Source organism: Anoplopoma fimbria, chromosome 2, assembly GCF_027596085.1.
Source record: "Anoplopoma fimbria isolate UVic2021 breed Golden Eagle Sablefish chromosome 2, Afim_UVic_2022, whole genome shotgun sequence".
NCBI lineage: Eukaryota > Metazoa > Chordata > Actinopteri > Perciformes > Anoplopomatidae > Anoplopoma > Anoplopoma fimbria.
In genome coordinates, this window is record NC_072450.1 from 11,320,329 (window position 1) to 11,329,978 (window position 9,650).

A 9,650-nucleotide genomic window follows, 5' to 3' on the forward strand; every position below is an offset into this window, starting at 1 on the left:
ACCTACTTCATCAAATTACACAATGATGAAAATTTACAGGGACACATTCTTTGAAACACTCAATATGTACAATATAATTTCTGCTTAGAGAGCAATAAGTGATGCTTCAATAAATACTCTAAGGTCTTTGGTACTAACTGCAAAAATCTACCTTTTGCAATTAGTTTTATGACAAGTGTGAAGTAAACAGCCTTTAATGATAGAATTGCCCAATCCTTAGCTTTTCTCCTCCCTGATAACATCTTCTAAATCATTTTATATATTCAGACACATTACATTTAATAGTGAGAAGGCACAAAAACTATAAGTGAAATGTTGGTGTCTCACTTTTATTAAACCTCGTAACGAGGCTCTGGGGAAAAATTCTCTCTGGCCCTTCTGAATCATGATGTTCAAGCTTTCCCATTTCATCTGGAAGATGCAATCTTTTTAAGGTTTAAGTGCCACCAACTAAAGCCAAGTCAAAAAAGAAAAGCTTTGCTGCCACACAATATACGACTTTAGCAATTTACAAGCTTTTGAACAAAAATATTAATGGCATTTTCTAGGCACATTTTTTTTTTCTCAACCACGCTAGTGATGTTGCTCAATGAATGGCAATGTGAGTCTGTTCGTTGGTTGGTTAGTCTAACCATTTGGTCCACACTGAAATATCCCATTGAATGGATTACCATGTAATTTGACATTCATGTCCCCCTGAGGATGAATTGTAATAAATTTAGAGATTTGTACTTTTGTAAATTGTTTTGTAAATTCTGGTTTACGACCAAATACCTCTGGAACTAATGACATCACCACAACTTTCAGCAGCACATTGCGTTTATTGCTAACTAGCAATGTTAGCATGCTAACATGCTAAACTCACACAGTAAACAGCAAACAAACAAAGCTGGAAAACATGCCAACCTTTTTGTTTGCATGTTAGCATGCTGATGTAAGCATTTAGCTCAAAGCAAAGAACTGCTGTGCTTGTGTACTGTCACGATGGGCAGTGCAGGGGAACAGGGACTGGACCCAAATGCAGACAGAAGAGGAAGCAGCAGGATTAATTCAGTGATTTATTTCCAAAAGTTTACAGTGATCAAGAGTCCAAAAGGCAGTTGGTGAGGTGCAGTTAACAAAAAACTGCATAGCAATAATGATGATCTGACAATAACCAAAGAGAGATTAATAGGTAAATGTGGGGTGTAGCTGATGAGTGAATAAGATGCAGGTGAGGAGGCGGGCAGGGAAAGCCAGGCAGAGCTGATGAGGGAAATGGAAACAGGTGTGAAGTTGGGAGGGGGAGTCAGGAGAGCAGGACTGAGGGCATGTGGTAGATGGCTTAAGGATGGCAGATCCAGGGAGTGAGAGGAGGGCACATGACCTGGGGAGGTAAGCAGGTGGCTGAGACACAACACAGGGAGTCCAGCCCAGCGAAAACACCAAAGAAACTCCTGACAAGTACAGCCGCACAGCATGTTGAGTCTTAGGAAAGTATACAAATTATGCGAGGTACATAGAGTGGAACATTAAATTTCCTCCTCAACTCAAATATGTGTTTTTCTTTTTGATACATCATTTGGATGTTTGAACTCACGAAGAATGTTGTCTGTGGAGTTTTCACATTTATAAACTGACTGAATGTACAAGATGATTCTGTGACATCACTACTGGTTTGGTAGCATCAACACATCCACTGAGAATGGACTATAGGAGACACCTTATGTCCGTTAACGATTTGCATATTCATATATTCTGGGTTGAGGGTGAAGAAGCAGGTATAATTTTAAAAGCATTTGTTATTGGAAATTTAACTTTTTTGTGGAAAAACCCTATCAGGAACAAATCATTATTCCAAGAAGAGTGTTTTGAAATATCTTAAAATGGTGTCATTGCAGCTGTAAGGATAGAACCATGACAAATAAAATAGCAAATGTGTAAAGGACAACATACTAGAGCTGATAATCTAAATTGATATATTGATATATTAAATGAGTAGTATTAACTTACTTTATTGGTGGCTCTCCCTGTATATAGTTACAAAATTAGTGAAAGAAATGTCTATCATTATTATGGCAAAGAAAATAAATAAGTCCCTTGTTGGAAAAAAAATTCTGACACTCTTCACCAGAACCACTTAAAATAAGCAAAACAGAATACATTTAGCTATATAGTTTATGTTCAGTAATATGACAAGCAGACAATAAAAGTTCAAGGGTCACAGCATATATCATCTGAAGGTTATGTTGTCTAGAAGTCTGGGCTGGTGTGCTCACATGTCAGCTGAGGCCCTGTTATTTTGTTCCTTGATGTGTAGTGTTATCAGCTTATACAGCCTTTTGCTCACGTCTCTAAATCATGGTAATCAAGTTCACCCTAGCAGGAAGTCTGTCTGGATTCTCGGTGGATGCAATAAAAACAGGAAACCGCTCCGAAAATGATTGAGGATCCGAAAATATCTGGCAGACTGAAAACCTCTTGCTTCTTTAAATTTCAGGAATCTTGAATAGAGTTTGAAAAAAAAAAACAGTTTCAGAGTGTCACTACCAGTAGCCCGGTGTGGTGTCACATCAGACTGGGCTTACAAATCATCATGGAAAGATAGCCACTATACTCACAGTTTGGCATTGGCTCTTTATTAGGTAAGTTTGTGTGTAGTGCTTGTTTGACTTCTGTTTGTCTCTGCAGTATGTGGGGTGGAAAAAAACGAGCATCTTGCAGGAACCACATAACAGTTTGACATGTGGACATACAGTTAGTGTCTGTGCATGAGAGAGATTTCCCAGTGTGCCAGGGAACTTGATAGAAGAGAAATGGCTAATCAAAGAAATGCTGTTGTTGCAGTACCATGTTGCACCACTGTAATCCCACCCTGCGAGGTATATATATCAAGCAGGCAGTTCATTACCTGGAGTGCTTGGCTCCTGTAGCCAGAGAGTCACAGCCTCACGTGAAGATATTGATTGCCCACCACCCATTGCCTGCAGGGAAACAACTCATCTCATTGGTTCATTCAATGAGATGGGTTGTTGGGTTGAGAAAGGGATGTGCATGTGTGTATGCATGTATGCAGCAAAATTCAGAAGACCAGCCAAACTGTTCTTACGGCATAAGAGCAATTTTGAGGAAAAACTACTCCACCACATTTTACAGGGAAATATTGTCTTTTACACCCCACTATATTTTTGAAAGGTAAAATTTGAATTAACTTTGGATTTAAATACATAAAACAAATGTGATGATCTCCGAGAGTAATTATCATTAGCTAGCTCGACAAGCTACAGGAGCAGAATACCAGTTAAACATCAGTATAATAGTAGTATACTTGTAGTGGCCGTTTATACTTTCATACATTAAATACGTTTTTGATACTAATACTTTACTTTTACAATCTGGTAAAGCTTGTTTACTTGTGAGTAAAGTATATAAATATGTCTTCCACAGCTGGTCCGAAATAAGCAAAAACTGCTAAACAAAGATTTAATTTAACAAATATCTTCTGTGCTGATATGATGTGGAAGACCATTGATTGTTTGAGGCCTGTCACTGGAACTGCTCAACAGTAGCCACTGGCAGGCATCCAATGTTACACACTTCCACTTGGCCTGAACTACTGAAACACCACCCACAAACTCACCATCCACTGCAGAAAGGCATCATTCACTGACCACAAAAATAATTACTTATTGTTCATTGATTCATATTCCTGAATGCAAACCATTTTCATAGGCAGTTTTATAGAGGCAGTTTGGTGGGACTTCTAAAAGAACCTGGAATGAAACTTGTATACGCTTAAAACACACTAAATAAGTAATATTTATGGGGGATTGACAGTGTTATTGAGGAGCATTTTTCCACATGCCTTATGGCTTGTTTTTATTTCCTCCAAAAAGTAGAAGTAACAGAAATTGGACGAGACAGCAAAAGAACGCCGAAAAATATTAATAAGGCAGAGGGAGGTTTTATCTCAACAGCTCATATCTGTAGCGTCACACGGCGGTCAGTAATGAATAGTCTCTGGAGAAGACAGATTAGCTTGTTTATTAATGTATTCAGCCTCTCAGTGATAGACAGGATAGTGAGACCGCTACCGAGTGTTGTGTCCAATATGTCATACAGCAAGAGTGAGGAAGATAAATGGTCTTCTTTGACACCTGCAGATAGAGCAGAACCATTTTTTCAGCTCAGTATTGGGCATTAAACCTCACCTGTCTTGAGACACAACACCACAAATCCTGAAGGGCTTCATTAGTCTGGGCAATCCCTGATCTCCTCTCCTCCCCACAGAAACAGAAGTCTGATCTAGAGGTGGCCTTCTCCTTATGTCAACAGTCAAGGGCATTATCTGGTCATTTTAGCCTTCAAAGCCTTCACTGAAGTGGTTTGAATGTTGAAAGCCTGATTTACCAAATTGTACGTCCCAGATTAAAAACTGAGAGGCTGACAGACCAGAATCTGATTTAAAGAGCTCTCATACTCTGCTGGTGTTTAATTGAAAGAAATTGCAGCTTTTTAAATAGTGCTCTGTTTACAAAGCTGCAATTAAAAAAGAGAAAGAAGAAACAACAAAGAAGAAACAGAAACAGGGCCGTAGATATCAATGTAGACACGAAAATCAGTGTATGTGTTAAAGAGTGTGTCCACATACTTGAGTTTGTGTAGTGCACATGCATAGGTCCGTGTATACGGAACGGTAATTTTGTCTGACTGCAGGGTTTTTACTGCTTTTTGCGTAATTTAAATGATAAATCACCTCAAAGGTCCTTTTGTGTTAACAGAGCTGTAAAATTGATCTCATTTGTCACCGTGAGGTATTTGACATAGGCACTATTTACTGACATGCATCATCGCGATCACAGCTGACAAGAATCAATTATTTCTGTCCTAGACGAGGTCTTAATGTGCTTAGAAAGGTGTGCTAGGAGCTGCAAGACAAGAGCCCGATCGAAGAAATGCCAGCAAACTGTGTCTTTGTGTAAATCTTTTCATTCTGCTTCTCTGGTCACAAGAAAGGGTTAGATGTCGGTAGCAACGCTGGGAGAGATACAGACAAACGAATCAGCCACTGAAAAATAAAGGAGGTTAGGAGGAAGATACAGTATAGATGCTGCTAAATAACCCAAGTCATAGACATGCAGGGAAACAAACAAATAGTTACTGTGTAGTGATAGATGTGGGTGAAATGTTGATGGATAAAGCTGGTTGAAAATATAGATTTTCTTGACTTATGCAAAAAATTGACAAAAGTATCAAGAACCTTTGCTCCAAATCGTAGAGGTATTTCATGACTGTAAATAAAAACCTGTTACCAATATCTGTGAACAGTAAATATTTAATACTCCACTAACAAGTTAAATAAAATGTCTTAAAGTATAATAACAAAAATTGGAAGTAAACATTTAGTTTTTTGGCATTTTGTTTCGTCATTAAAATCCAGACATTGATTTTATTGCAGAATAACAAAAAATCCTGGAAACACATTTGTGTTCCACAGGAAGAACTGGAGACATTGGTCCTGGCTGGACATAATTATGATGGAGTGGGACTGACAGTGCCACTCTGGTGTTATTGGACCTTGGAAGCTGAACTCCTCTCCTGGGAGTCATAGTAAGGTCAGAGCTGTGCAGATCCAATCAATGGCTATCAAAGCTGGACATGGAAATGACCCGTCTTGGCCTGACCAGGAGTGTGAGATTGTTAATACACCATATGAGGGTGGTCCCAGTAGGAGGATGCATCTTTAGGAGCACAACATTTAATCCACTGTTGGACGAGGTGGGAAACTCATTATCCATTAGTTCAACATAGTTGGAAAAGAAAGATGCAGTAGTTTTGAAGAAAAATGTTTCGGCTGCTTTCACAAATTGCATTTTCATGTATGAATTCCATGTGAGTTTGAATTTTCCTAACTTGGATCCATGTGAATCCATGGTGACTACCATAAAGCATCCCAGTCACTAAAAGAGACACGGAGTATACCTGGAAACATCAATCACGCGTAAAGAGTTACGCGTGATTGATGTTACTGACCTGTAAGTGACTGGAGCTTGCATGACGCAACTATATAACTTGGGTTTATGACGTCTGTTCATTTGGCCAGGATTGTTATGTCTCTGTGATTCAATTCAGGGTGTATGTTGCCATCAAACCCACTCTCCAGGGAAAAGGATGGAAAGGATGAAGCCCTTCTGTGCCCAAGAGACCCTCATCATCGCAGAGAGCTCATCCTGGGGGGGGGGTCTGGGTTCAGATGGCCAAGTGACTGATTGCTGCGCGTCTGTCTGGACTGGCTGCTAATGATGCAGGGCAGAGATAATCAACTAACCACAGGCATCGTGGCTGGTTGGTGCTCCAAAATAAGTGAAACAGATTGGATGGGAAGCTGCATTTCCCACATGGAAATCCAACCATCCATCAATTAGCTGTAACCAAATACCCTCAGGCCGAAAGGGATAGTTTATTATTGGTGAGCGGCTCTTAGGTATACCCACAGAGAGGCTGTCTTGCATATTGCACCAGATACTGTGATCTTGACTTATGAGGTAATGTAATATTAGTCAAAGACAGGAGTGTACAAAGAAAAATAGTACAGGTTGTCGCTACAAATGATTCACGCACTGCTTGGGCAGTTTGTAACAAGTAAATATAGTTGCATCTCCCACCAAGCCAACAAGCACTGCTATATAAAAAAAAAAGATAGATCAGAGCAATAAAATAAACATTTCTTGAATTTCATAAAAAAAAAAAATAACTGCACATATATGCAACAACTATGTGCATATTCTTGTTATAAGGTGACTTTTTTTGATTGTATGCAAGGTATGGGTAAAAAAGCAAGTTCGGATTTTGGGTAATATGCATATTACATGATTATCATCGTGATAAATGATTGATTAGACAAAAATCTTCCTGCTCTAAAATGTGACGGATTACTTTTCTTCCACAAGTTATGTGATTGTATGAATTTAAAACCCTTGTCTTGGCATTAAACCAATGTGGAGGTTGGGTGACATCTTTAGTTTGATGTATGTTGAAATCACAGCATTGCATAACTTAGTATGGACTGCTAATCTTAATATGAATTACGTCCCTGTTCATTTACAACATGGTAGTTGATGTCGAAGACGTCAAAAGGAGGAGTTTGGCGATGCCTCCGGCTGATAAGAACCTTAGCAATTATTGTATTTATTGTTAGGTACAGTAGGCTTACAGCATAAAAATGTACATCAATTAATTCTGCAATACAGGATGTCAACAAAAGTGAAACTCTTAAATCTGTTCCGCTCTACTTTAACCCGTCGGAAAAGTGTGTCTCGTCAGGTGTGGCTACATCCAATCTCTCTTGCTGTTGCCCTGGTGAGGACTACAGAGAGGTTACAGACTGGTCCACAGGTAGAGGTAAATTGGATGTGTCACAGTTCGCAAGATTCCAGATGGCATGTTGCTCCCCTTGAGACCCTCTCCTTCCTCAAGTCTCCTCTGTGATCAGAATCATTGGTGGAAGCTGCTATCTGCCACACACAGCTTCTCAGCACAACCACCATATGTCTCCCTCCACCTTTTCTCATTGTGTGATATCCCTCCCTGTACTCCACACCAGAACAGGAAGGCAGACAGTTAGCTGGTCACATGTATCCCAGATTTAGCGGTTGGTTAGCTAACTTAAGCTAAGTCAGAGTCACAAAGCTGACAATTTATAGAAAAATTGGTATACATTTGTTGGAATAGTCTCTTTGAGGGACTTTTTATATAATTCAAGCAGTAACAATGATACCTACTAATTCCCCCACAACACATACAGTCATGTATGTGTTGTGGGGTGATATTAAAAGTAGTAGATGATATTAAAAGTAGTAAACGATACCAAAAGTTTAGCACTTAAAATAAAGAGAAGTTACGGGTGGTAGAAGGAGCACACATTTACACATTCTTGCACAAATTCACAAATCAGAATACACATATAAAGTTCTAAGATACAGTTTCACAGCTCTCTATTCATAATTGAAAAGATTATTGCCACAACAATTCAACCTGATTGTACACAAGAAAAGTGACAGAAACAGTTCTGGGAAGAATTAATAAAGGACTAATAAAGGATTATCTTATCCTAAAAGAGAGCTTGAGAGAGAAATTCAAACCTGCCTAGTGTACTTTCAGTCTTTCTGGCGAATCACTGCGTGAAGTGGCAAAATTGTCAGATAATCTGTTTTGGAGAGTCACAAATATTGCCTGAAGCAATCCCAGCAATGAAGACAATTTGGACATCACTAGACAATCAGACACACAACTTCTTTCTGGCATGGTTTTTATAAAGTCAAAACGTTCAGCGGATATACTATACACTCACTCTAAGAGAGTGTTTTGATTTATGAAGCAGATTATTTATTCAAAGTTTGATCTCAAATTTGACTTTTGGTGCCTGAGCTAGTCGATGCAGTTAGTGTATGCTTAACTGTCAGCACCTCCATCATAACTCTTGCCAGGACTGAGTAAGTGCTGCTATCTGCCTGCATGTGCCTTCCATTTCAGGCCCGTTGCCCGGGGCCAGGCAGGGTATGATTTAGATGATATTTGTCCTCTTAGCTAATTGATTTAAGCTGGGCCTCCTTCCCCCCCATTGTCAGCCTGGCAGGGTCTCCCACTGGCGCTGTAAACTGTATTAGCATTAGGATGGATAGATTGGCAACGGTTCACTCATTTATGAGACCCCTTCCATGGCTCATTTTGCCTCTTGCCAGAGCAGCAGTGCCCCAGAAAGTAATAAGACTTTGGCTTGAATGTGATTAGGCAGCAGTTTACTTGGTTAGACCATATGAGGAACAACAGATCCCACTGAACAGCGATGCTCCACAGATAACCCTTATCCAATTAGATTGGCACAACACAGTCCATTTATCCATTACTCTGTAAAACTGAAATATAGATGACTCTACAAAATATAAGGACTGACAAGAAACATTTTTCCTTTGCTTCCTTGTGATATTACCATTTCACAATAAAGTCCTTCTTTAACCTGCCTATTTCCACACCTTAACTCTATATATCAATGTGTGTAATGGCTTCAATCTGGATTCATGTTTGGCATTTTATTATAGAGATAGGAAGGCATGAGCACTTGACTATCCTGATCTAAAGCTATAAAACCAGCACACAGCATCATTGATGAGATGTGTTACATTATTAAAGTTGATAGTGTTGTAGATGCTGTTTCTCTTATTGTTTTTATGCACTTATTGTCGCGGTTCTTGAGTTGCCTCCACACTGACTATAATGGAAACTTGATAATGATCATCAACAGTTTATCGGTGTGAAGCATGTGTTACATTATCATATAATATGATTCAGAATACAAAGTGTCGAGCCTGCATACTTCTCCTTTAAAACTGACTCCATCTGTGGCTTTAACTTTTTAACTGGTGAAGTGAAAAGACTGTTAAGACACTTCTGGCGATGTCGCTGCAGTTCAAGGTGACATTTGTTCTTTATTCAGTACTATTTGAGAATAATGGCCCTCTGTGGGCTCATTGGAGAAACACTTAAGTCGACTAAGACCCATGGAATTGACAAGTGCCTTTTTTAATGTAATTATGTTTTGGAAGACACTGGTGTAAAAAGTTACACCACTTAAAATACACTGTAAACCTAATTTACAATACATTAATATATTT